General features: G+C 41.4%; 1 long non-coding RNA gene across 3 annotated transcripts in view; it reads right to left on the bottom strand.

Moving 5' to 3' along the window:
* LOC138975833 (uncharacterized) overlaps positions 1-22,585 on the bottom strand; it is a 99,295-nt gene that overhangs the window by 30,778 nt on the left and 45,932 nt on the right. The window contains exon 3 of one of the 3 annotated variants that reach the window (XR_011458778.1): positions 16,506-16,564. The exons of the other annotated variants lie outside the window; for them this stretch is intronic. This is a non-coding gene — a long non-coding RNA (uncharacterized lncRNA). The remainder of the gene's footprint in view (positions 1-16,505; positions 16,565-22,585) is intronic. 3 annotated transcript variants of the gene reach the window in all.

Consider the following 22,585-nt stretch of genomic DNA (forward strand, 5'->3'; position numbering starts at 1 on the left):
CACAATTTTTGTATAAATTAGGCCAGAAATATAACGAAAACAAACTTAATGAAAATGTGTTTTCATTCGATTAACCCTACCTTGGACCGCTTTAGCCACATCATGAATATGTACTTAAAATGGAAGAACTACTTGAATGGTTCAACGAAATTGAATGCTTGTATTTTCTCGGTAGATGCACGCCTGTTAACAACTGTAAACATTCACTCATTTACACGTTCAGCCCAAGGCAGTCTCAAGGAGTTGCAATTAAGCTTTGCACGAAATCACCAACATGACTGCACCCAGACGAGTTATCAAATAGTTACTTACCAACAGAAGGAAACAAAGAATTTGCAACTCCATGGTAATTCCCACTCTTTCAATGCAGCATGACGCATCACACAGAAAATGTCATTCACAGTTTGTGCATGGGGGTGCTTCAACAAAACGCTTTCTTCTCGTTCGGTGTTTGGTGTTGATCCCTTGTACAACATAAACCACGCAGCAGGTGTGCTTACTATGTTTTGACGCCAACGGAGCTATTTTCAAACTTCTTGTTTGTAAGCTTTCCCCGAAAGACGGCGATGGGGTTAAGATTGAGGAATGCACAAACGCAGCAGTCCGTTTTTCCCTCTTCACAACTGCAGCAACTGCAAGTTCGAGTAATCCAGTAAACACTATATCTTTAGAATCTTTTGATGGATGGGTAATCCGCACACGCTGGTACAATTGCGGCTGAAATCATGCTACTCCGACAGTTTCTGAAATGTCCTTGACGGAGGAAAAAAGCATAGGTCAGCAACGTAAAACCCGGTGTTTGTGTCGACTTTACTTTAAGGCAACAAACATGTGATCGCCCGTGTCATACCTGCACAAACATGTGTATGCATGCCACGCTGTTTGGTCTTCAAGGCTTCTCCTGGTTTTTCCATGTCAGACACTGGCAAGTTTGCGGATCACGGTTACTAAGAGAAGTGCACTGTCAACAAATCACAACCGGTGCAGTGGACACTGGAGAAGAAAACAACAACAACAAGAGAGCTTCATTTCTACCGGAAATGTCTTAACACCAAGTACAACTCTGGTAAACACTGTGTTCTCACGCTCCCCATGCACTTGAAACTTACTATACTACAACAGTCTGAAATACAATAACACTGGGTTTTTGTCTCCAAGAATTGTTATTGTATTTGCAGGTAGGTGCCTCCTTCGCTCCCTCTTGAGTGAACGGTCTTCCGTTGTATACGGTCCCAGGTGAACGTCACGCCCTTTTTTTGTAATCCTTCGCCAATCAGCGGTAGTTGACACTGGCGTCTTCCCCTTTCTACCTGCGCTGTTGAAAATAGTACCGCACAAAACACAACTTTCGGTGAGAAAAATTGTGCTCAGAACTGCACTTTAGCCGAGGCGCTTTCATCGACTCTTTGGTATGTTATAAAAAAAAATCCCACTTTTATTATTTCTGCATTTCAATAAAGTGTTATCTGTTTCGTGTTGGAGGCGCTTTCATCGACTCTATGGTATGTTATACAAAAACCACTTTTATTATTTCTGCATTTCAATAAAATGTTATATGTTTCGTGTTGGAGGCGCTTTCATCGACTCTATGGTATGTTATTAAAAAAAAACTTTTATTATTTCTGCATTTCAATAACGTGTTATCTGTTTCGTGTTGGAGTCTTCCACTTATCAGGCGTTCCACTCTATGACAGATCACTGTGGCTCATTGTGTTAGGGATTCAGAAGGAACAACACACACCCTCACAAACAAACAACCACGAATTCGAGCTAGTCCGTTCATGCATTTGAGGCCACTTATTAAGGACATGATCATATGACAAGACTCAAATGACGGATAAGCCACTTCCTGTTTGACACTATCACTGAAAGAATCAAACAAAAAAACAAGGTACAATTATGGAAGTTTAAGGGTTGTTGAACTTTAACTTTGTAACTTCAAGGACGTTTTTTTTCTGCTGCAATCTTAATCTCTGAATTTGCATAACTTGCACTTTGAAGTCATTTGGATCACCATCGCGTTACAGAATGAACTGTACAGATGCATTTTACTTACATGGGGTTAAGAAGGAAACATCGGCGCGCCCATTTAGAGAACGATAGTAACAAACAAAGAGACAAATGTGGCAGTCGAAAGTATGCTTTTTCTTCGACCAAACACAAAGATAAAAAAAAGACCAAACTGAGCACAATTTTCAAGCTCATTCCGTGAATTATTTTACTAGGATCATTCTGTGCATTGTTAAAAGTGACTTTTGTCAAATATAACTCAATAATGTCACCGGAGTGTGAGATCAGAATTTACAACGCTTAAGTTAAGTTCACCATTACCCGTTTTTAAGCATAGACGAAGCGCGCGAAACATTCACTGGAACTTGCTTCGATCTATCGATTTTTAAAAGTGGACGTACAAGATAAACAACATAAAAATAATAATGAAGGGGAGCACAGTGTCCGAGTATTCCTTCGTCAACAATAACAGGAACACAGGAATGAAATGAGGCAAAGTGGCTAATATCTGTACAAATCCAATATTTTGCAATTCCGAGTTTAGTGTGCTTACTCAGATCGTGTTTCGAAATGTGTCCCTGGAAGAATACTATCACAATAGACAATGTTAGAGTTGCTTTTCCCTTGCTTTTTCCTTGGCAACACTGAGTCAAGCTGCACGTGACATTGTAGGCCAATCACTACCGAGATACCTTTCTACGCACGTGATCGGTTATCTGAGCCAATGCAATCATGCAAAAGACTGGCATCCCAGTGAGAGTTAGCTCCAAAATGTGCTTTCTGAACTGTTCGCTAAACATAACGATCTTTTTTTTATACTTTTTTTTTCATAGAAAGTATGCACATCGTAGATGACAATCGGCATTACCGATGTGATAACATCCCTCCGTGACCGTGCAGAGATCGGGCGAGCACGTGTCGAGACACGCCGCTCGCTAATAATTGGCCGACAATGTCATAGCTTGCCTTAGTGATTCCGAGAAGAAAAAAAAAGATTCAAAAAGACTCTTCCATACCCCCCCCCCCCCCCCCCAAAAAAAAAAAAGAGAAGAAGAAATAAACCAACAGAGTTAATACTGGCATTCGTCTATTGAGTAGGTTACTTTCCCACGACAATCTTCAAACGCCGAATACCTGCCCGCGCGCATTGTTAGGTAATCGTGCGTCCACATTTACAGTTCACGGCTGTCCAGACCAGTTACATTCATAGTAGTTGAAAGGCTTAGTTTGTCAATCTTGCAAACACTATTTTCATTTTGAGCTTGAAATGAAATCCTTTGTCGTTTGTTTGATAACAAGTGGTTAAATGCCTTCTTGTGCGTCATTTATTCATTTCACTTTCTATCATATAAGACATTGCTGCCTGCATCTAGAAAGTCTGTCGTCTGTTTAGTTTTTTTTCATTTATCACACGTTTGAAGAAATCTGCCATTAAAGCATTTTGTTTTCTTATTTGAAGAGTTCTTGGCTTTGACACTGCTTGCGGGTGTAATTTTGTATGCTGTGATACGTCTGTCGTGAAATTGTTCGCTTGTACTTGGGGGAGAGGGTGCGTGTGTGTGTGTGTGTGTGTGTGTGTGTGTGTGTGTGTGTGTGTGTGTGTGTGTGTGTGTGTGTGTGTGTGTATGTGTGCCGTGTGAGTGTGTGTGTGTGTGTAGATGTGTGTGTGTGAGTGTGTGCGTGTGTGTGGGTGTTTTTTCTTTGAAAACTTTTCTTTTTTTTCGTTTACATCGAATGAATCTGCCTTTGAGCACACAGAGTAGTTTTAACAACTTACTGTTCAAAGACTGTACTATTTTCTTTCCTTTCGTTCTTCTTCGTCTTCGGTTCCTATGATATGCTACATTAAAGAAATGCTATCGTGATGTCATGCCATGTACGTCTCCTTCAACATTATTGTCATACATCCTATTATCTACCATAATTTGTATCGGATTTCCAAAAGAACATGTTGTGTTTGTTTGTGTGTCACATAGAACTGCTCACAATTGTTAGACACACCACACCACACTCTTAATGAAAACCGACACGGTATTTCCTTCCGTTTCATTCGCGCATCTCACGCTTGATGTGATATTCATGAAGGGGTAATACTTTTTTTTTATATACGCACACGTATTATCGCATGTCTGTTTCTTTGGTTATGTTCAAAACACCTTCCTCTTTATGCATATATTCTTTGGTCGCACTAGCTCCTTACAAAACAGGTGATATCGAAAAGGCAAGAACATTTACTGTCTCATTGTAACGGCAAGAAGTCAAGGTAAGACGCGATATTGTGGCAGTAGATTTATTTCACGTTAAAAATGTGTCAGACAAAATCAATATCGTTAGAGCCGCTGAGCACTTGATGATTTACTTTTCGGTGTTTTTAAAAAAATGTAAATCCAGGTAAAATGCCGGGAATATCTGGTTAACGCAGACACTGTATATTTAGAAAGATGTTTGTTTCTCTCTACACCAAATACATTTCGCTTTGAGGAATATTTAATTTTTACTTACAACTAAGTTCACCAGTCATGCGTAAATGTCTCTCGAAGGTTTGAAGAAATACACATCTTAAACACACGTTCACGGTGTCGGGAGCTCTTTCCTACAGCAGCTGACCAAATCGGTTGCGAACTTTACTTTATAGTGTAGGAGAGAAGAAACAAGTCGCGTAAGGCGAAAATACAACATTTAGTCAAGCTGTCGAACTCACAGAATGAAACTGAACGCAATGCAATTTTTCAGCCAGACCGTGTACTCGTAGCATCGTCAGTCCACCGCTCGTGGCAAAGGCATTGACAAGAAGAGCGGGGTAGTAGTTGCGCTGAGAAGGATAGCACGCTTTTCTGTACTTCTCTTCCTTTTAACTTTCTGAGTGTGTTTTTAATACAAACATATCATATCTATATGTTTTTGGAATCAGGAACCGACAAGGAATAACATGAAAGTGTTTTTAAATTGATTTCGAAAATGTAATTTTGATCATAATTTTTATATTTTTGATTTTCAGAGCTTGTTCTTAATCCAAATATAACATATTTATAATTATGTTTTTGGAATCAGAAAATGATGAAGAATAAGATGAACGTAAATTTGGATCGTTTTATAATTTTTTTACAATTTTTTTTACAATTTTCAAATTTTTAATGACCAAAGTCATTAATTAATTTTTAAGCCACCAAGCTGAAATGCAATACCGCAGCCCGGCCTTTGTCGAAGATTGCTTGGCCAAAATTTCCATCAATTTGATTGAAAAATGAGGGTGTGACAGTGCCGCCTCAACTTTTACAAAAAGCCGGATATGACGTCATCAAAGGTATTTATCGAAAAAAAGAAAAAAACGTCCGGGGATATCATTCCCAGGAACTCTCATATCAAATTTCATAAAGATCGGTCCAATAGTTTGGTCTGAATCGCTCTACACACACACACACGCACAGACTCACACACATACACCACGACCCTCGTCTCGATTCCCCCTCTATGTTAAAACATTTAGTCAAAACTTGACTAAATGTAAAAAGAAAAGAAAAGTGGGCGTCTGAGCTTAAGAACCTGATGTGGTACTATCGACGGAACGGTTAATGTGCATCAAAATGAGTTGTGTTTTAATAATAGTGTGCGCTGTTCTTATTTCTAACACGGCTAAGGTGGGATTCCCGTTTCAACGTAACCACATTTCTCCAAGCAACAAAAAGAAGAAAAGAAAAAAAAAGGTAGGCGGTGGAGCGGTGTGTAAGTGTGTGTGTGTGTATGTGTGTGTGTGTGTGTGTGTATGTGTGTGTGTGTATGTGTGTGAGTATGTGTGTGTGTGTGTGTGTGTGTGTGTGTGTGTCTCAGTGTCTGTTTGTCTTTCTGTCTGTGTGGCTCTGTCTGTATGCGTGCCGTGCGTGCATCTGCATGTCTGTGTTGTGAACTTTATTTGTGTACACACATTGTCCCCTTCGACTAAATATAGCTGATCGGGCTGTCCCTGTCGTTTCTTGCCCTTCCCATTTTATCTCCCACAGAGGTTATTAAAATTCCGCTCATGCAAAAGTATTCAATGACGCACATGGCCCACCTCCTCCCTCCCCGTTCGTAACACCCGACTTCCCCCCTTCACATAGAGAGAACTGCAATGCTTGCAGTTTGATACCGCATAACCCCTGCCACCCCCTCCAACCCCCCCCCCCCCCCCCAATCCCGCAAAAACCCACCGCCCTGCCACATACGTATGAGCTTCTTTTTGTATGCAATGATGAACAAATCAATACTGTATATATATATATATATATATATATATATATATACTAGAATGAATACCCGCTTCGCCGGGTAGCCGGCTTCGCCGGGAAGAAGTACTTAGAGCCGTACGCCGGCTTCGCCGGGTCCGAACAATGGACCCGCCAAGCTTAGGTCCCTCCCAGATTCGTGGAATGGGAACAGCACGAAAATGATTCAGTGGCCATAATGCCATTCCTGACCATATCGAGTCCCATCCTTGTCGACGAATGTAACCGTGTTAATCACCTTTGGAGGCGAACTCCACTCAAACAGGACTGAGCAAGTTAGAGCTTATCTCTAAGCCCTTTTGAACTGTTATGGCTTCTCAAAGGAAGGCCAGTACATAAAATTACACAAAAGCCGCCAGACCACATCACAAACAGAACTGAACAATGCACAGGTGTTGCTCACATAGAGACACACACACACACACACACACACACACACACACACACACACACACACACACACACACACACACACACACACAAACACACACACAAACACAGAGAAGCCGTATCTATAAAGAGATAGATGACAGTGTATTTTTCGCGTGGCTATAAATTGATTCGACCTTTGCTATTTTACAGTGAGGATAATTTACGGGTCCAATTTACGTTCTGGACACTGCGGTGACCTTCTAAAAATAGTAACAGAACGCCGGGAATATCCGAAGATGCCCCCTTCATACAAAAGTGCACCATACGAAGGAAGGGAGGTAAACGCTGAAAACATGGAGAAGATGAGAAGATAAGGAAGAGTTACTTATAATGGTGAAATGAACACAAAAACCAAATTCGGTACAGCGCTGCGCGCTGAGAGCACGTGTTGAAATATCTCATCGATGATATTGTGTCCGGGGTGTAGCTGAATACGGTGTCCAAATTTGAAAAAGATCCACCGAGAACTTTGGCTTTGGTGTGTCGGTATGGGGGCCCGGGTAGCTGAGGTGGAACCAAAATAGCTGAGGTGGAACCAAAATCGGTTCAGCGCTGCGCGCTGAGAGCACGTGTTGAAATATCGACCAGGTTGTGTCCTGTACCGGGTCTACCTGAATATGCCCACCAAATTTGAAGCAGATCCATCGAGAACTTTGGCCGTGCATCGCGAACTCACACACAGACACAAGTCGTATATATATATATATACTAGAGGAATACCCGGCTTCGCCGGGGTGAATCGCGAGACAGAGACAGACAGCGTGGCGGTTCATCACAATCACCTCTGCAGGCGAAGTCCTGTCAAACGGGATTGAGAATTTTAGAGCTTATTTCTTAGCCCTATAATTATTATCTGTTGTGGCTTCTCAAATGCCTGAACATACAGACAGACAAAAGCCGCTAGACCCCATCACAAACAGAACTCTACAATCCACAGGTTTTTGCCCACACACACACACACAAACACACACACAGAGAAGCCGTATATATATATATGTATATCTATATCTATAAATATATAGAGATAGGTGAGAGTGTATTTTTCGCGTGGCTATAAATTGATTCGACCTTTTCACTTTGACAGTAAGAACAACTTACGGGTGCAAGGGAAGCGTTTTGGACAGCGCAGTGACATTCTAAAAATAGTTACTCAGAAACGGGAATTTGAGGTGAACGGCGCGAGACAGAGACAGACAGCGTGGCGGTTCACCACAATCACCTTTGAAGGCGAAGTCCTGTCAACCGGGATTGAGAATTTTAGAGCTTATTTCTTAGCCCTATATTATCTGCTGTGGCTTCTCACATGCCAGAACATACAGACAGATGATAAAATCGTTTATTTAACGTCACTCTGTAAAAACATTGGCGACATTTGTCTTAGATTAAGAACACACACAGGCACGCACACAAACTTTCCCTTTATGTACAGTGGTTCACCACCCTCCCGCCCCCCGCACACTCTCGCTCATCTAATTAAAAATGGTGTTAAGAGATACTTGGATATAAAATGGTATTTTTAAAAGTTCTGATAAAAATATATTGTAGCTGTATGAGAAGCAATGGCGTCAGCCGCAGCAACGTCTCTTCATATCCAGGGACCAAGTGGGTGCGTGTGCATAAGTCCAGCGATAAGTTTGGGACCTTGCCACCCAAGGTCTTTATTAAAACTTAAAAGATAGCTTAATTTTTCCTTTGAGGTATTTGGCAGAATATTTCTATTTGAGTTTATAAACTGAGTCAGGGGTTGAAAGTGGCATGAGTTCAAGTCACACTCCAAAGTCAAATGAGCAATGGTGAGGTCGGATTGACAGGTGCATTTAAGCTCTAGAAATTGGTAATTCCCAGCTTCTGCCCTTAGGCGGTTAATCCTTTTTATTACACGTGGGCATGCATTATAGGTGTTCATCTGTTTTGATGGGGCTTCCCGAATGAGCCAGCCAGAGCTTATAGCCTTGTGCATATATTTGTTCCTCCATTCTCTCCAGAGAAGAGAGTCTGTAAGGCTACTGATCTCAGAAGCAGACAATGGCAGGTCTACCTCGGAGGCGCCTATGCCTTGGGCAGCTTCTTTAGCGGCTTTGTCCGCTTTCTCGTTGCCAGGCACGTTCACGTGTGCTGGACACCAGACCAGGTTAATCTCGCTTCCTTTTTTTATAATTTTATTTGCCAGCTCCTTTATGGCAATGACAAGATCATGTCTTTTTGATCTTTTGTTAGATCTTAATGCTTCAATGGCTGCTTTGGAGTCAGAGAATATAGCTATCTTTTGAGGAGGAGTGTTCTTGAGATTGAGTACAGACAGACAATAGCCGCAGACCACATCACAAAGAGAACTCTACAATACACAGGTTTTTGCCCACAAACACACACAAACACACACACACACAGAGAAGCCGTATATATATATATGCATATCTGTATCTATAAATATATAGAGATAGGTGAGAGTGTATTTTTCGCGTGGCTATAAATTGATTCGACCTTTTCACTTTGACAGTAAGAACAACTTACGGGTGCAAGGGAAGCGTTGTGGACAGCGCAGTGGACAGCGCAGTGACATTCTAAAAATAGTAATAGTAAGTTACAAACGGGAAAGCCACACGAAGGAAGGGAGATAAACGCCAAACACTGGAGAAGATAAGGAAGAGTTACTTATAATGGTGAAATGAACACAAAAACCCAAATCAGTTCAGCGCTGCGCGCTGAGAGCACGTGTTGAAATATCTCATCGATAATATTGTGTCCGGGGTGTAGCTGAATACGGTGTCCAAATTTGAAAAAGATCCACCGAGAACTTTGGCGCTGTGATGTGGTGTAGCGGCTATGGTGTGTCGGTATGGGGGCCCGGGTAGCTGAGGTGGAACCAAAATAGCTGAGGTGGAACCAAAATCGGTTCAGCGCTGCGCGCTGAGAGCACGTGTTGAAATATCTCATCGATGAGGTTGTGTCCGGGGTCTCTCTGAATAAGCCCACCAAATGTGAAGCAGATCCATCGAGAACTTTGGCCGTGCATCGCGCACAGACAGACACACAGACACACAGACACACAAACACTAGTCGTATATATATATAGATATATATAATTTCCCATTGAAGTGAAGCAAGATGATTGACCCGGAGACCATTTTCTCAGATTAGGTGTAATTGTTATACCTTGAATAACTGATTATCCCCGAGTACGCAGTAGGAGGGTCCAGCAGACTTTAATTGTGTGTCTGTGTGTGTGTGTGTGTGTGTCTGTCTGTCTCGACTTAACAGCTTATTGCTGGGAAACTACTGGGCGCAGTTCTTTCAAAAGTTGATACACTAACTTGATAATAGGTCCGATTGATCGTATTAAAACTTCATGTTACCTGGGACCTAAATGCGAAATAAATCACAAAAGCCACTCTTAACGGTGGGAGTTTTTGCGGTGGGAGGCTGGTCGCTTTGCGAACAGCCTGAACTAAAGGGGAGACTTGAGCGGCGAACACGTCACGCAGTGACGAGAAAAGCATGATTTGCAAGCCAGACAACGGGTGGGGAAATGGTCTCGGCAAAGAAATTACAATGCAGGGTTTGGTCTCGGTGAAAGAGAGACAGAGAGCACGAGAGAGTCTATGGCCAAAATGATCCGGGTTCAATTCCCGGCATGGGCGTTCTATTCTTTTTTTTAAATTCTTGTTTACTATTGTTTATTATGAACGTTTTAATGTTTGATTTTACTCTAATAGTTTTTTTAATTGTGTAAAATAAATTAAAAAAAAATTTTTTTTTTAAATCCACGTGCACAAGACAAAAACTTTGATACTGGGGGAGCGAGCCAGTCTGAAGAGTACTCGGGTCCAGCGCCAGCGTTTTTTATCCCCGAGTACGCAGTACTAGGGTCCAACAGACTTTAATTGTGTGTCTGTCTGTCTCGACTTAACAGCTTATTGCTGGGAAACTACTGGGCGCAGTTCGTTCAAAAGTTGATACACTAACTTGATAATAGGTCCGATTGATCGTATTAAAACTTCATAATGTTACCTGGGACCTAAATGCGAATTAATCAACAAAAACGACTCTTAACGGTGGGCGCGATTCGCGGTGGGATAGAACAGCCGTTCGGCTAATCCGCCAGCCAGCCAGCGACAGCGACACCAGGCTTTGCGTGCGTGCGTGCGTGCTTTGCGTGCGTGTACCACTGTGCGCGAGGAGTATAGGCATTTGAGTTCACTGGCGAATGATAGAGTTGGTGGCTTGGTGGAAAGCGTTTCCGACTATGGCTAAAGTGATCCGGGTTCGATTCCCGGCATGGGCTGTCTATTTTTATTTTTTTTTATTTTTATATTTTTTTTATAATAAATTCTTGTTTTCTATTGTTTATTATGAACGTTTTAATGTTTTATTTTACTGTAATAATTTTTTTTAATTGTGTAAAATAAATAAATATTTTTATTTTTTTATTTTTTTAAATCCAAGGGATCCAGGTTCGATTCCCGGCATGGGCGGTCTATTTTTTTTTTTTTTTTAAATTCTTGTTTACTATTGTTTATTATGAACGTTTTAATGTTTTATTTTACTCTAATAATTTTTTTAATTGTGTAAAATAAATATTTTTTTTTTTTAAATCCACGTGCACAAGACAAAAACTTTCATACTGGGGGAGCGAGCCAGTCTGAAGAGTACTCGGGTCCAGCGCCAGCGTTTTTTATTAAATGTTTTGACATAAAATCAACATTTTTATAATCAATGCAGAACTTATTTTGTTTATTCTTCAGATATTCTGTACTTCTGCGCAATATACCTCAAACTTACTGGGATTTTATTGAATTTTTGAATCGACTGCATTGGAAGTTGTTTGCGGCTGCAAAGATGCAAAGTCTGTACATAGAATTTGTAAACAGATCTACCAATGCTTTAGTGGAACTTGAGGAAAAATGATCACCATCACCGCAACCATCATCACCTCCATCGCGTGCGTGGAAGGTGTTTGGCCACTAAAGTGCAGACCCAAGCAATAATGGTGGAAGTAAATATATCTATATCCATAGATGCTTTCCGGAAATAACTCTGTCAGGATTTTTAAGCGGTTTGCATGGCAGAGTAAGCGCCCCTAACATCAGTCGATGCAAGCTTGTCAAAGCGAGGCTAAGTAGCAGTACGCTGCTGACCGGCTTTAAATTGACCTTCCATAGCGACGAACAACTAACTCTGATGTGTAAGTTATTCAATGTGCTCTAAATATACTATCCTTTCCTTTAAACATAATATCTTCGAGTTCATGATTCGTTGCGACAAAGATCGCTGGCCCGCAGTGATCGGTGACAACGTTTTTTGACCAAGGTCACGTCGGTCTGCCTTTGGTCACGTGAGTTTAGGAAAACAAACTTGCTAAAGCTATGCCGCACACTTGCGTTACGTTTACAGATAATACTACATGGCTTGCTGTGTCGTACCATATTTACACGAGTTGCTTTTTTAAATATTGAGCTGCGAGTATTTGGAAAAGCAACGAGTGTAAATCTGGTACGACACAGCAAGCCATGTATTAGGGGAAGGGCTCCTAATATGGACCGGCTCCTAATATGAAACACCTCCTGTTCTGACAAACTAACGGCGCTAGAGCGCTCACATTTTTTTATTGGCTCTCACCCCCTCTGGACAACTTGCACATGTCAAAAGAGTTGCAGAAACACAAACCTCAAAAACGTTAGGCTTTTTCTCTTTTTTTCACTTTTGGCATGGTTCACTCTAAATTTGCCGCCTAAAACGGACTCGTTTCTGTCCACAGCCAACGCTTTTATAACACAAAAGTTGCTTTATATGACAGCTAAGACCGTATTTGTTACAATTTAGCAGTCTTGACCCCGAGTTTCTCCTGCAAACAAAAAATAATAGGAAAATCTCAAAGTATGTGTGAGTCCCCTCATATGGACCACCTTCAACAAATCAAAGAAAATAAAAGCTAAAGCCTATTTTCATTAATTCATTAAGAAGCTTGCTGGAAATAACCCATAACTCGCCCTCGAGATTGAAAAAAAATATAACAAATAGTTTTCTTTTGGTGGCAGTTGATAATTTCACTTAGTTTCACTCTGTTTTTGATAAGCTTTTTTAGTTTCCTGGTGTGCTTCAAATAATGCTCTCATCAACCCGAAACAGCTAAATCTAAAGCATATTTGAATTAGTCTGACTTGCACCTTAAGTTGTATCATGTTATTTTGAAGTATAGTGGGCTTTTTACAGTGATTCGTGAAGGCCGCTTCACTGGTCCATATTAGGCACCCAGGCTCCTAATATGGACCCTTTGTGATTTTTTATGTATTTAATTTTTGCTGAATATCTATCAAAGCTATTTCACTCTAATTAGGCCTAACGGTTAACCTAAGAGAGAAGGACTACCAAACACAAAATGAAACTTCTTCGCAAGAAAACAAGCAAGTTATCAGCATGAAACAAAACGTGGTCCATATTAGGAGCCCTTCCCCTATTCTGTATTTCGTATTATACTGTTCTTGCGTGCCAGAAGCTCCAAACACCCCGGAGTCGACGCGTCCACGCTTTTTAAGGAACCTCGATCTCTTCAGAAGCCTCGTGCAATCTTTGACGTCAAACCAAAGATACGTAAATCTTTAAGTAAAGTATACTTCTTCTTTTCTTCTTCTTCGTTCATGGCTTAGACTCCCACGTTCACTCATGGTTTTAGCACGAGTGGGTTTGTACGTGTATGACCGTTTTTACCCCGCCATTCAGTCAGCATTCGCCGATTTCGGGGGAGGCATGCGGGGTATTTTCGTGTTTCTATAACCCACCGAACTCTGACATGGATTACAGGATCTTTTCCGTGCGCACTTGGTCTTGTGCTTGCGTGTACACACGAAGGGGGTTAAGTCACTAGCAGGTCTGCACATAAGTTGACCTGGGAGATCGGAAAAATCTCCACTCTTTAACCCACCAGGCGGCAGCGACCGGGATTCGAACTCACGACCTCCCGATTAGGAGGCCGACGTCTTACCACCACGCCACTGCGCCCGTCTAGAAAGTATAGCATGACGTGTTAGTTCTAAACAAAAATCCATGGGAAACTATAAGCGCAAACGTGTCTCCACAATGACGTTTGTCTCGTTGACTCCGACATCATCAGCAGCGGAAAATCAGGTCCCTGCCAGACTAGTTTGACACGACCTCATTTACATGATAGACTTTATTTTCTTGCGTCAACTTTGTGCAGACTCTACTCGATGTCCTAACACCCCTTTACCCAGTGCAAGTATGCGCACGATAAAGTTTCCGAGTTTACAGCGATAGTCTCAAGGCTTGGAAACATGAACGCACGCATGCAGGTTTTAAGAGAAAAACAATAGCGTAGCGCAGTACTGTATGGCAGTTAGCTTTCCCCAAGGAGAAAGCAACACGTATTTTTCATTAGGGTAACCTCACATGACTGTATGGTACCTTACCTTACCTAACTTAACCTAACCTAACCTTACATTACCTTACCTTACCTTACCTTGTCTTACCTTACCCTTAGCTGTGCCTCTCAACACCTCTGCAGGCCGAGTCTGCACCGGCAAAAAGATATCATATAAAAAGGGAACTAGTTAACCCTGCATGAACGGAAGTAAGATCATGTCTGTGTACCAACACACACACACACACACACACACACACACACACACACACACACACACACACACACACACACACACACACACACACACACACACCCCTAAGTAAGATCATGTCTGTACCAACACACACACACACACACACACACACACACACACACACACACACACACACACACACACACACACACACACACACACACGTAAGTAAGATCATGTCTGTGTACCAACACACACACACACACACACACACACACACACACACACACACACACACACACACACACGACACTCTGTCACTCCTTTCCGTGTCCTGGAGCGAGATTTCTGTTCATATGATAAAATATTTGATTGAAATACGAGAGGCGTTTACGGCCTAGGTTCAAGTTGTTGCGAAATGACGGTGTGGAGTCGCCATGGCGTGCCATTCATGTTTAAAGGCACACTCCTTTTCTCGTAAACAGTTCGGCTCACCGTCTCAGATCTGACAAGGCTTATACAGTGGCACCCCCCTTTTAAGACCTCCAGCAATCTGAGAAAATCGGGTCTTAAAAAGGAGGGAGTCTTAAAATGCGGTTAAATTTACAGATTTAAGTTATGGACAAAAAGTCTGAGAAACAGGGTCTTAAAAAGGAAGAAGTCTTAAATTGAGGGGTCTTAAAAAGGGGGTTCCACTGTACACGGGATAACACCATGCCTCCACTTAGTCACATACCAAAACTCCACAACTTGGGTGCTCCCACAGTGGGGATTTGTTATGAATTATTTTTTTTGTAAAAACTATGATTTGCTTTTTAAGAAGTTATTTCATCAAAATAATGTCGACACACATCAGCAAGTAATCAGGGCGTGGATTTTTGGTATGTGACTAAGAGAGGGATGACCTGATGCTATGTAAACGCCTTGCCAAATCTGATACGGTGAGTCGAACTCTTTACGCGGGACGGACTGTCCTTTTAAGCCTGTCCTTAATTGAGCACGAAGTCGACTTGGCGAAGCTTCGCGAAGTCTGTATACCAAAACCTCGCAGCTTCGGCAAAGTACTTTGTACCCAACTTCGCTGCGCAAGTTTTGACATGCGAAGCTACGCCGTAGCTCTGCGACGAAGTTGCTCTTTTTGTCAGAAGAGTGCTTTTTGATTCAAGATGGACGTAAGAATCACGCTCGAAAGAGCAGAGTGCATTCCCTTGGACGTCGCTTTAGTGCGGCACTGCCCAGGATTTGTTAATCACGACAAGCAGGAGTAATTCGGTCAACTTGGAAACTAAACTTTAAATAGTAAAACAAAATTAGTGCGTTTATTTCCTTATCCCATCTAAAAAAAAATTAAACAAAAGTAATTCCCGTGTTATTTCATCGAGACTTTTTATGCCATAAGTGTAACTTAGCTATCTGGCACACTTTTCGGATCAGACTTTTTTCACCCCCCCCCCCCCCACCCAACCCCCACCCTACACCACCCCCCCCCCCCCCCCACCCCGCTATTTTGCGGGTTTCTTGTGTTATGTCATTTCTACTGCTGCAGGTTTCGATCGCATGAGCGGTCAAACACGAGAAGGTTTTCGCGTCAATGTTGAGGGGTACCACGACAAAAAGCATTGTACTTTCCGAAGACGAAGGCAGCGACAAATCTGAACAGGATCCAAAAATACAAGAAAATGACCACTGGCAACCAAACCAAGTGGCTTTAGATAAACGAACGAAAACTACCCAACCAATAGTGTGTTAGCAAATCCGCTGCGTGATTGTGGTTATAATTGAGTGTGTTCATCACTGAGTGTGTTTACCATTGAGTGTGTTTATCATTGAGTGTGTTTATCATTGAGTGTGTTTATCATTGAGTGTGGTTATCATTGAGTGTGGTTATCATTGAGTGTGTTTATCATTGAGTGTGGTTATCATTGAGTGTGGTTATCATTGAGTGTGTTTATCATTGAGTGTGGTTATCATTGAGTGTAGTTATCATTGAGTGTGGTTATCATTGAGTGTGGTTATCATTGAGTGTGTTCATCATTGAGTGTGTTCATCATTGAGTGTGTTCATCATTGAGTGTGTTTAGGCCAAACAGAAAAATATGTCTGTTTCCAGTAACCCGACCGACCCTATTTTTAAGCGCCGACCCTAAAGGTTTTTTTTGCTTTTCGCACACAAAAAAACAAAAAAATGGGAGGTAATCGGTCGATGAGACTTCACAATCGAAGAGACTTACCTCCCGTTTCCGTCGTCACGCGAAAAAAAACATGGCGGCCAATGACGCCGGGAATCCCTCTGAAAACGTAAGAAAAAGGTAAAAAAAATTAAAAAAATAAAAACGACCGACCGACCTTATTTTTTGGGGCGATGTTACCGAAAACAGACATATTTTTCTTTTTGGCCTTATCATTGAGTGTGTTTATTATTGAGTGTGTTTATTATTGAATGTGTTTATCGCTTTCACACCTGGGTAGAAGAAGAGCTTACAAATCGAACCGATTGACCCCTGACGTTGACCCATGTCGACAGTATCGTGCAGTATAAAAGGTCAGTACGCTCAGTCGGTTTATTGAAACACCAAGCACACACCTTACATAGTTGTTCAACTGTTAAAGGTACTGAACTTGTCAAATCCAGGTGCACAGAGCCCCTGGGGCTTTTAGTCATACCTCAGGCAGCTATCCGTTAGAAGAACTTGAACTGCGATTTTTTTACGAATTAATTTCCTACTCGGACCCGGCTGGTCTTGGCCTATTTTTGAATCTAAATTTAGATCAGGTAGATCACCACATCATGCACAAAAAGACACGTCACTAGCAAACTATGTCAGATCAGACGTCATCATGAGTTTGTGTAAAACAAAATGGAGGCCGGAATCACTCAGTTGAATCGAACTCCGACCAAACACCACGTAATAACTAGGTTAATTTATGCATTCGCGTGAACAAGAAACTGTCGAGGTTCACAGATGTCGTCGTTGGGTAGTTTTGGGTTTGTATTACTACCATAGGAGGATTGTTGAACTGTAAATGCACTCAGCTGCAACAAAAACGCAAAACGAAGGCTGTGAGCTGCACTGTGCCTTTAAACAATATCATCGACTTAAACCACTGCACGACTCTGACTGGCTGACCTCCTGAGACAACTCTTCGAGCTTGTCTTCGATTGCCGTAGTGCTTTTGGGCACTGAACATGCATGGTGAAAACTGGGAACATCCACAAACAAAGAGACTGCCAACGTTCCAAAATTCAGAATAAAACACTTTCCCAACAAGCGGCTGAAACATTCGATCAAGCTAAGTTCTTGCTACTCATTGTTTGTCTGTGCACTGTAAAGACCGTTGGGTCGATATATTTGTGAATGCAACGTATTGTTTTGTCAATAAAAAACGTTCCAACAACCTACCTTTTTTTGTTTTTTGATGGTGAAAACTGGGTTCACAACATAGCTCAATGTCAATAAATGATGCAATTACTTTTGAACAAACAAACCAATCTGAAAAACGTTGTTTGGCATGTTATTTCCAAACCAGCTTTTGTTTTGTCAGTCCTCGGGGAGCATATTGACTGCTTTTTCATCTTCACATGTTATTAGAAAAGGCATTGTGCCTTAACCCATTATCATTGTATACAAAGTTTGCCAAAAGGTCTACCCCCCCCCCCCCTCTCCCCCATACCTCCTTTGGGCCTAGCCCTGAAATACTTTACACACCCCGGCGCTCAGTGGAGATTTGATCCAGACACGCACGTTCCTCGGGAAAAGTCAGATGTAAAAACGTTGTGAGTGTATGTCGTTATCCTCACCCCACAAAAAAACAAAAAAAACACACACAAAAAACAAGAAGGATTTCTTACTCAAACAGGGACAAGAACTGCATGCTCGATTGACGGACTGTGAATATTTTGACAAAATATGCTGTATAGATACGAGATAGGAGAGCCTTCTTGTAACACACACACACACACACATACACACACACGCGTGCAAGCGCACGCACGCGCGTACGCACACACACACACACACACACACACACACACACACACACACACACACACACACACACACACACACACACACACTCTTTGGCATGAGGCAATTGGTTCAATATTGGCAACATGACAGCGCAGAAGTGAAAGTGTTCCCATATTCGGACGGGCATAAATGGCTCAAAATAGAATTTGCATGTAGAGTTTACGTAGCAACAACCAATCCCTTTATACTGCATTTTCGAACTTTTGACGACTTGGCAATGGTAATTCAAGTACTCACTGCACTGCACTGTTATAGCACAGTCATAGTCGGTCATAGGGAGGCCGAAACCCCGGGGTCGAGACAGTTGTCTTGGTAACAATTAAAGCCAATTAAACCTAATTTGCATCATGCTATTTTTTTTTAAAATTTTTGACGACGTTTCCATCCAAACGCAATAACTGTATGTAATTTTGGATTCAGAAAATGATACAGAATACAAAGCAAATATTCTTCAATCAGTGAATGCAATTTCGATTTCAAGCCTATTTTAAAATGACGAAAAGGGATATTATTGTTTCGGCTTCTTGGCTGAAATGCAATCCACATCTGGTTCAAAATTCGATTACATTGAACAATGGGTTCACCACGGTGCGGCCTCAATTTGTTTAAAGCCGTATGTGACGTCTTGGCAGACATCAATTAAAAAAATGATAAACGTCTCCGCATATTGTGTGGACAATTCACAAGAACAGTTTTATAACCTTCTTTAGCACACTCTTTGACTGCAATTTATGTTCCTTATATGGTCAAACGCGTCTTTTTCTAATCTCCATTTAAGGTAAAAGGTGGTGCAAAGCTGTGGAAAAACCCAGGCAAAAATTGTGTAAATATCTGAGCATGCGCTTTGAAAAGCTAAAACGTTTAGTAAATATCTGAGCATGCGCACTCGTGGTGAAAACTCGTCAAAGTTCCCTGTACGTCTAATTTTAGCTGCGCACGAATCTTCCAACGCTTGGCTTGAAAACAACAATGGCGCTCCAAGGAAAAAGATATTTTTCACCGGGTTCGAAACAAAATCTCCAGTCTGGTAACATTGGAATAATTTCATACCACCTATATTTCTCATCATGGATCTGTAAAAAAAGGATATTGCTTAAATTGCGTCCACTTACAACTAAAATGCACCTAAGAAATGAAACCTTGAACGCTGTGACATTTCTGTTGGCTGCAGAGTGTTTCTGCTTGTGAGCTCAAAGCGACAAGCAATAGTGATTGTGAACGAATGAACGATAACGACAATTCCTACAAGTACTTACTTTCTGTAGCCTTATGAGTACGTGCTGCAAGAACATTTTAAGTTATTGAGACATCCCGGTGAACTAAGGGATTTATAGAGCAAATCGAGAACATTCATTATTGAACGAAGCGCTATGCGCTTCGTTCAATAATTATTTTCGAGATTTGCTCTATAAATCCCTTAGTGCACTGGGATTGTTTCAATAACGATATTGTCGGTACCGCCAGAGAATAAAGACGATACAACACGCATATTTTGCTACGCGCATTTAAATAGGCATAACTGTGTGGTCAGCTCGTAGAAGATCTACTTTTGTGTGGGCTGTCTCAAGTGTGTCGTGCTTTCATCACACGCAAACTCTTGTTTTATTGAATTTCTGTTGGTAAATTCCAGTGTAGCGTTAAGCTAAACAGTGATGATCTTTCAGAGAGACCTCATTTGAACTCGGAGAAAGGACTGTGTTCTTAGTTATTTGCGATTCGAAACCTCTAGTCGAGCTTCGACGGATTGACTGTGCAAAGTGACTCCCCTTGAATTGGCTGACCCCCAAGGTCGACGGTTTGCACATTTTCAACTGAAATAAATGTGGCATGTTTCTCGTGTGGTATCTTCACTCATCGGGGAGTCTGGTACTAAATATGAACGGTAAGAATGCTCTGAACCCTACACGTATTATATCCCCATCGTTTTTTCGTTCACATTTGCCCAACATGTTAGTTTGCTGAGCGGGGTTTATGTCGTCTGCTAGGCTAGGGCAATCGAACCACTGCAAGCCTCATTCCAAAAACAAAAATTGCTCGTCACGTTGCACTGAGTCTGCACGCATGAGGCAGGCTAATAAGTCTTATATATGGTACGGACGTTCTAAACCCTACACGTTTTCGATTCCGATTGTTCTTGCCTTGAAATAATAATTCGGAAACCATTCATTTACTGAACTGATGCAGTCGTATTTCAGTGTAGTCTGCTACGTATATTCCAAATGCTGGTACGTTATCGGAATAACACTTGTGTTTTCTGTTACTGCTGCTGGGAATTGTATACTAGCTCATCATTTGGTAATGTGGATAATAAGCTACGGCATAATTATGAGAAGAATCTTCGCAAATCGAAACTGAAAAATTAGACACAGCGGGTTCTATTTTTAGATCAGTGGCAACTGTGGCACAGGCACATGCAATCTGTCAGAAAAAAACCCACTTCTGCTTTAATTGAGAAGCAGGCAATTTATGGTATTTTGGTATTGTGGAGAATATAAGCTACATGTCATTAATTAATTCTGAGGATGAGAGTACAGTCTCGCTTTGCCTTTGGCAAAGGGCGTAAGAATACGCTCTGTGGAAAAGTTAGCGCACTGCGCTAACAGATTTAAGCGCATCACCGTTAGCCAATCAACTGGTTCACATCAGTCATCCGTCGCGATATAACCTTGAATGGTTGAAAACGACGTTAAACACCAAATAAAGAAAAGAAAGAACATCAGTCATGTGACACCAGTACTTACTGACAATTCTTTTTATTTTACGCCCGGCCACTGTAAACGATCTCTAGAACTTTCTGAACGACAGCACATTGAAATGTCGCGCGACACACATTTGCCAGCAGACCGACTTTGGAACTCGTGAAGTCAAATGTTCGAAACAAATTGCAACATTTGTTTCCAAAATACGTCATGTTTGGCCGATGTTGCAGTCTTGCAAGAGTAAAAAAAAATCCTCTTGTTTGTTTTGTTCTCCAGAGTGTTTCCGTGTGAACTCAATAATATAAGGTGAGAGCACAGAAGCTGACAAATATGACTTCAAATGATCGGACTACAAGCTCGGATGTACGAAACACACCCATTGACCACAGACTTCCGAATTAGGCGTCCAGGCCCTGTATGGGATGTATAGAGAATACTACATGGCTTGCTGTGTCGTACCAGATTTACACGAGTTGTTTTTTTAAATATTGAACTGCGAGCGAAAGCGAGCTGTTCACTATTTGAAAAAGCAACGAGTGTAAATCTGGTACGACACAGCAAGCCATGTAGTATTCTGTTTATCCTACATACTGTACTTACGTGTATTTTACTGAAAATGTCCTGCATTCGAGGCAGCTAAATTGAAGACGCTTGTTTTGGAACCTCGATCTCTTCTAAAGCCTCGTGCAATCTATTACGTCAAAGCAAAGAAACGTCACTCTGAAAGTGTGGCGTGACGTGTTAGTTCTAAAGATTCATCGAGGGTAATTAGCGAGCGCAATTTTGTTCTTCTATAATGACGTTTGTCTCGGTGACTTTGGCATCATAAGCAGTGGAAAAACAGGTCCCTGCCAGACTTGCTTGACATGACCTCATTTACATGATATACACACGTGTGATTTGAACGATTATTATTTCACGGGTGTCTCTCTCACGTATGTAGGATAAACATAACAACACACGTCCTACCGCATTAAAAATGTACTAAAGAAATTACACAATGTTCTATTGTAACTCACGTTCGGAATCTCTCGCGACTTTCTTTGTTTAGTGGGGCACTGAGGGGGTCTCGGCAAGCCTCGACCCCCGTAAGTGCCCAACTAAACAAAGAAAGTCTCACGGGATTCCCAACGTGAGTTATAAATAGAACATTGTGTAATCTCTATGTACAGCAGTTTTATGGGAAATCCTGTGCACACACACACACACACACTAAATCCGTCTCGATTTTTCTGCCGACAAACATTTAGTAAGATATTGACTTTGGAAAACTTTTCAGTGCAATTGTAAATGCTAGGTTATCAAACTTTTTGGAGAGTAATAATAAATTAGGTCAAGAACAAACAGGTTTCCGCACAGGTTTTTCAACACTAGACCATGTTTTTACTTTGCATTGTATATTAAATTTCTTTCTCAACAAAAAGAAGCGACTGTTTTGTGCATTTGTAGACTATGAAAAAGTGTTTGATAAAGTTCGCCGTGCATTTTTATGGGAGAAATTAGTTAGTTCTGATGTTAATGGGAAGTTTTTAAAAACTGTAAGAAATGTGTACGAAAATGCCAAGTCTTGCGTTAAAGTTAATG

The sequence above is a fragment of the Littorina saxatilis genome, linkage group LG9, assembly GCF_037325665.1.
Source record: "Littorina saxatilis isolate snail1 linkage group LG9, US_GU_Lsax_2.0, whole genome shotgun sequence".
In the NCBI taxonomy this organism is placed as follows: domain Eukaryota; kingdom Metazoa; phylum Mollusca; class Gastropoda; order Littorinimorpha; family Littorinidae; genus Littorina; species Littorina saxatilis.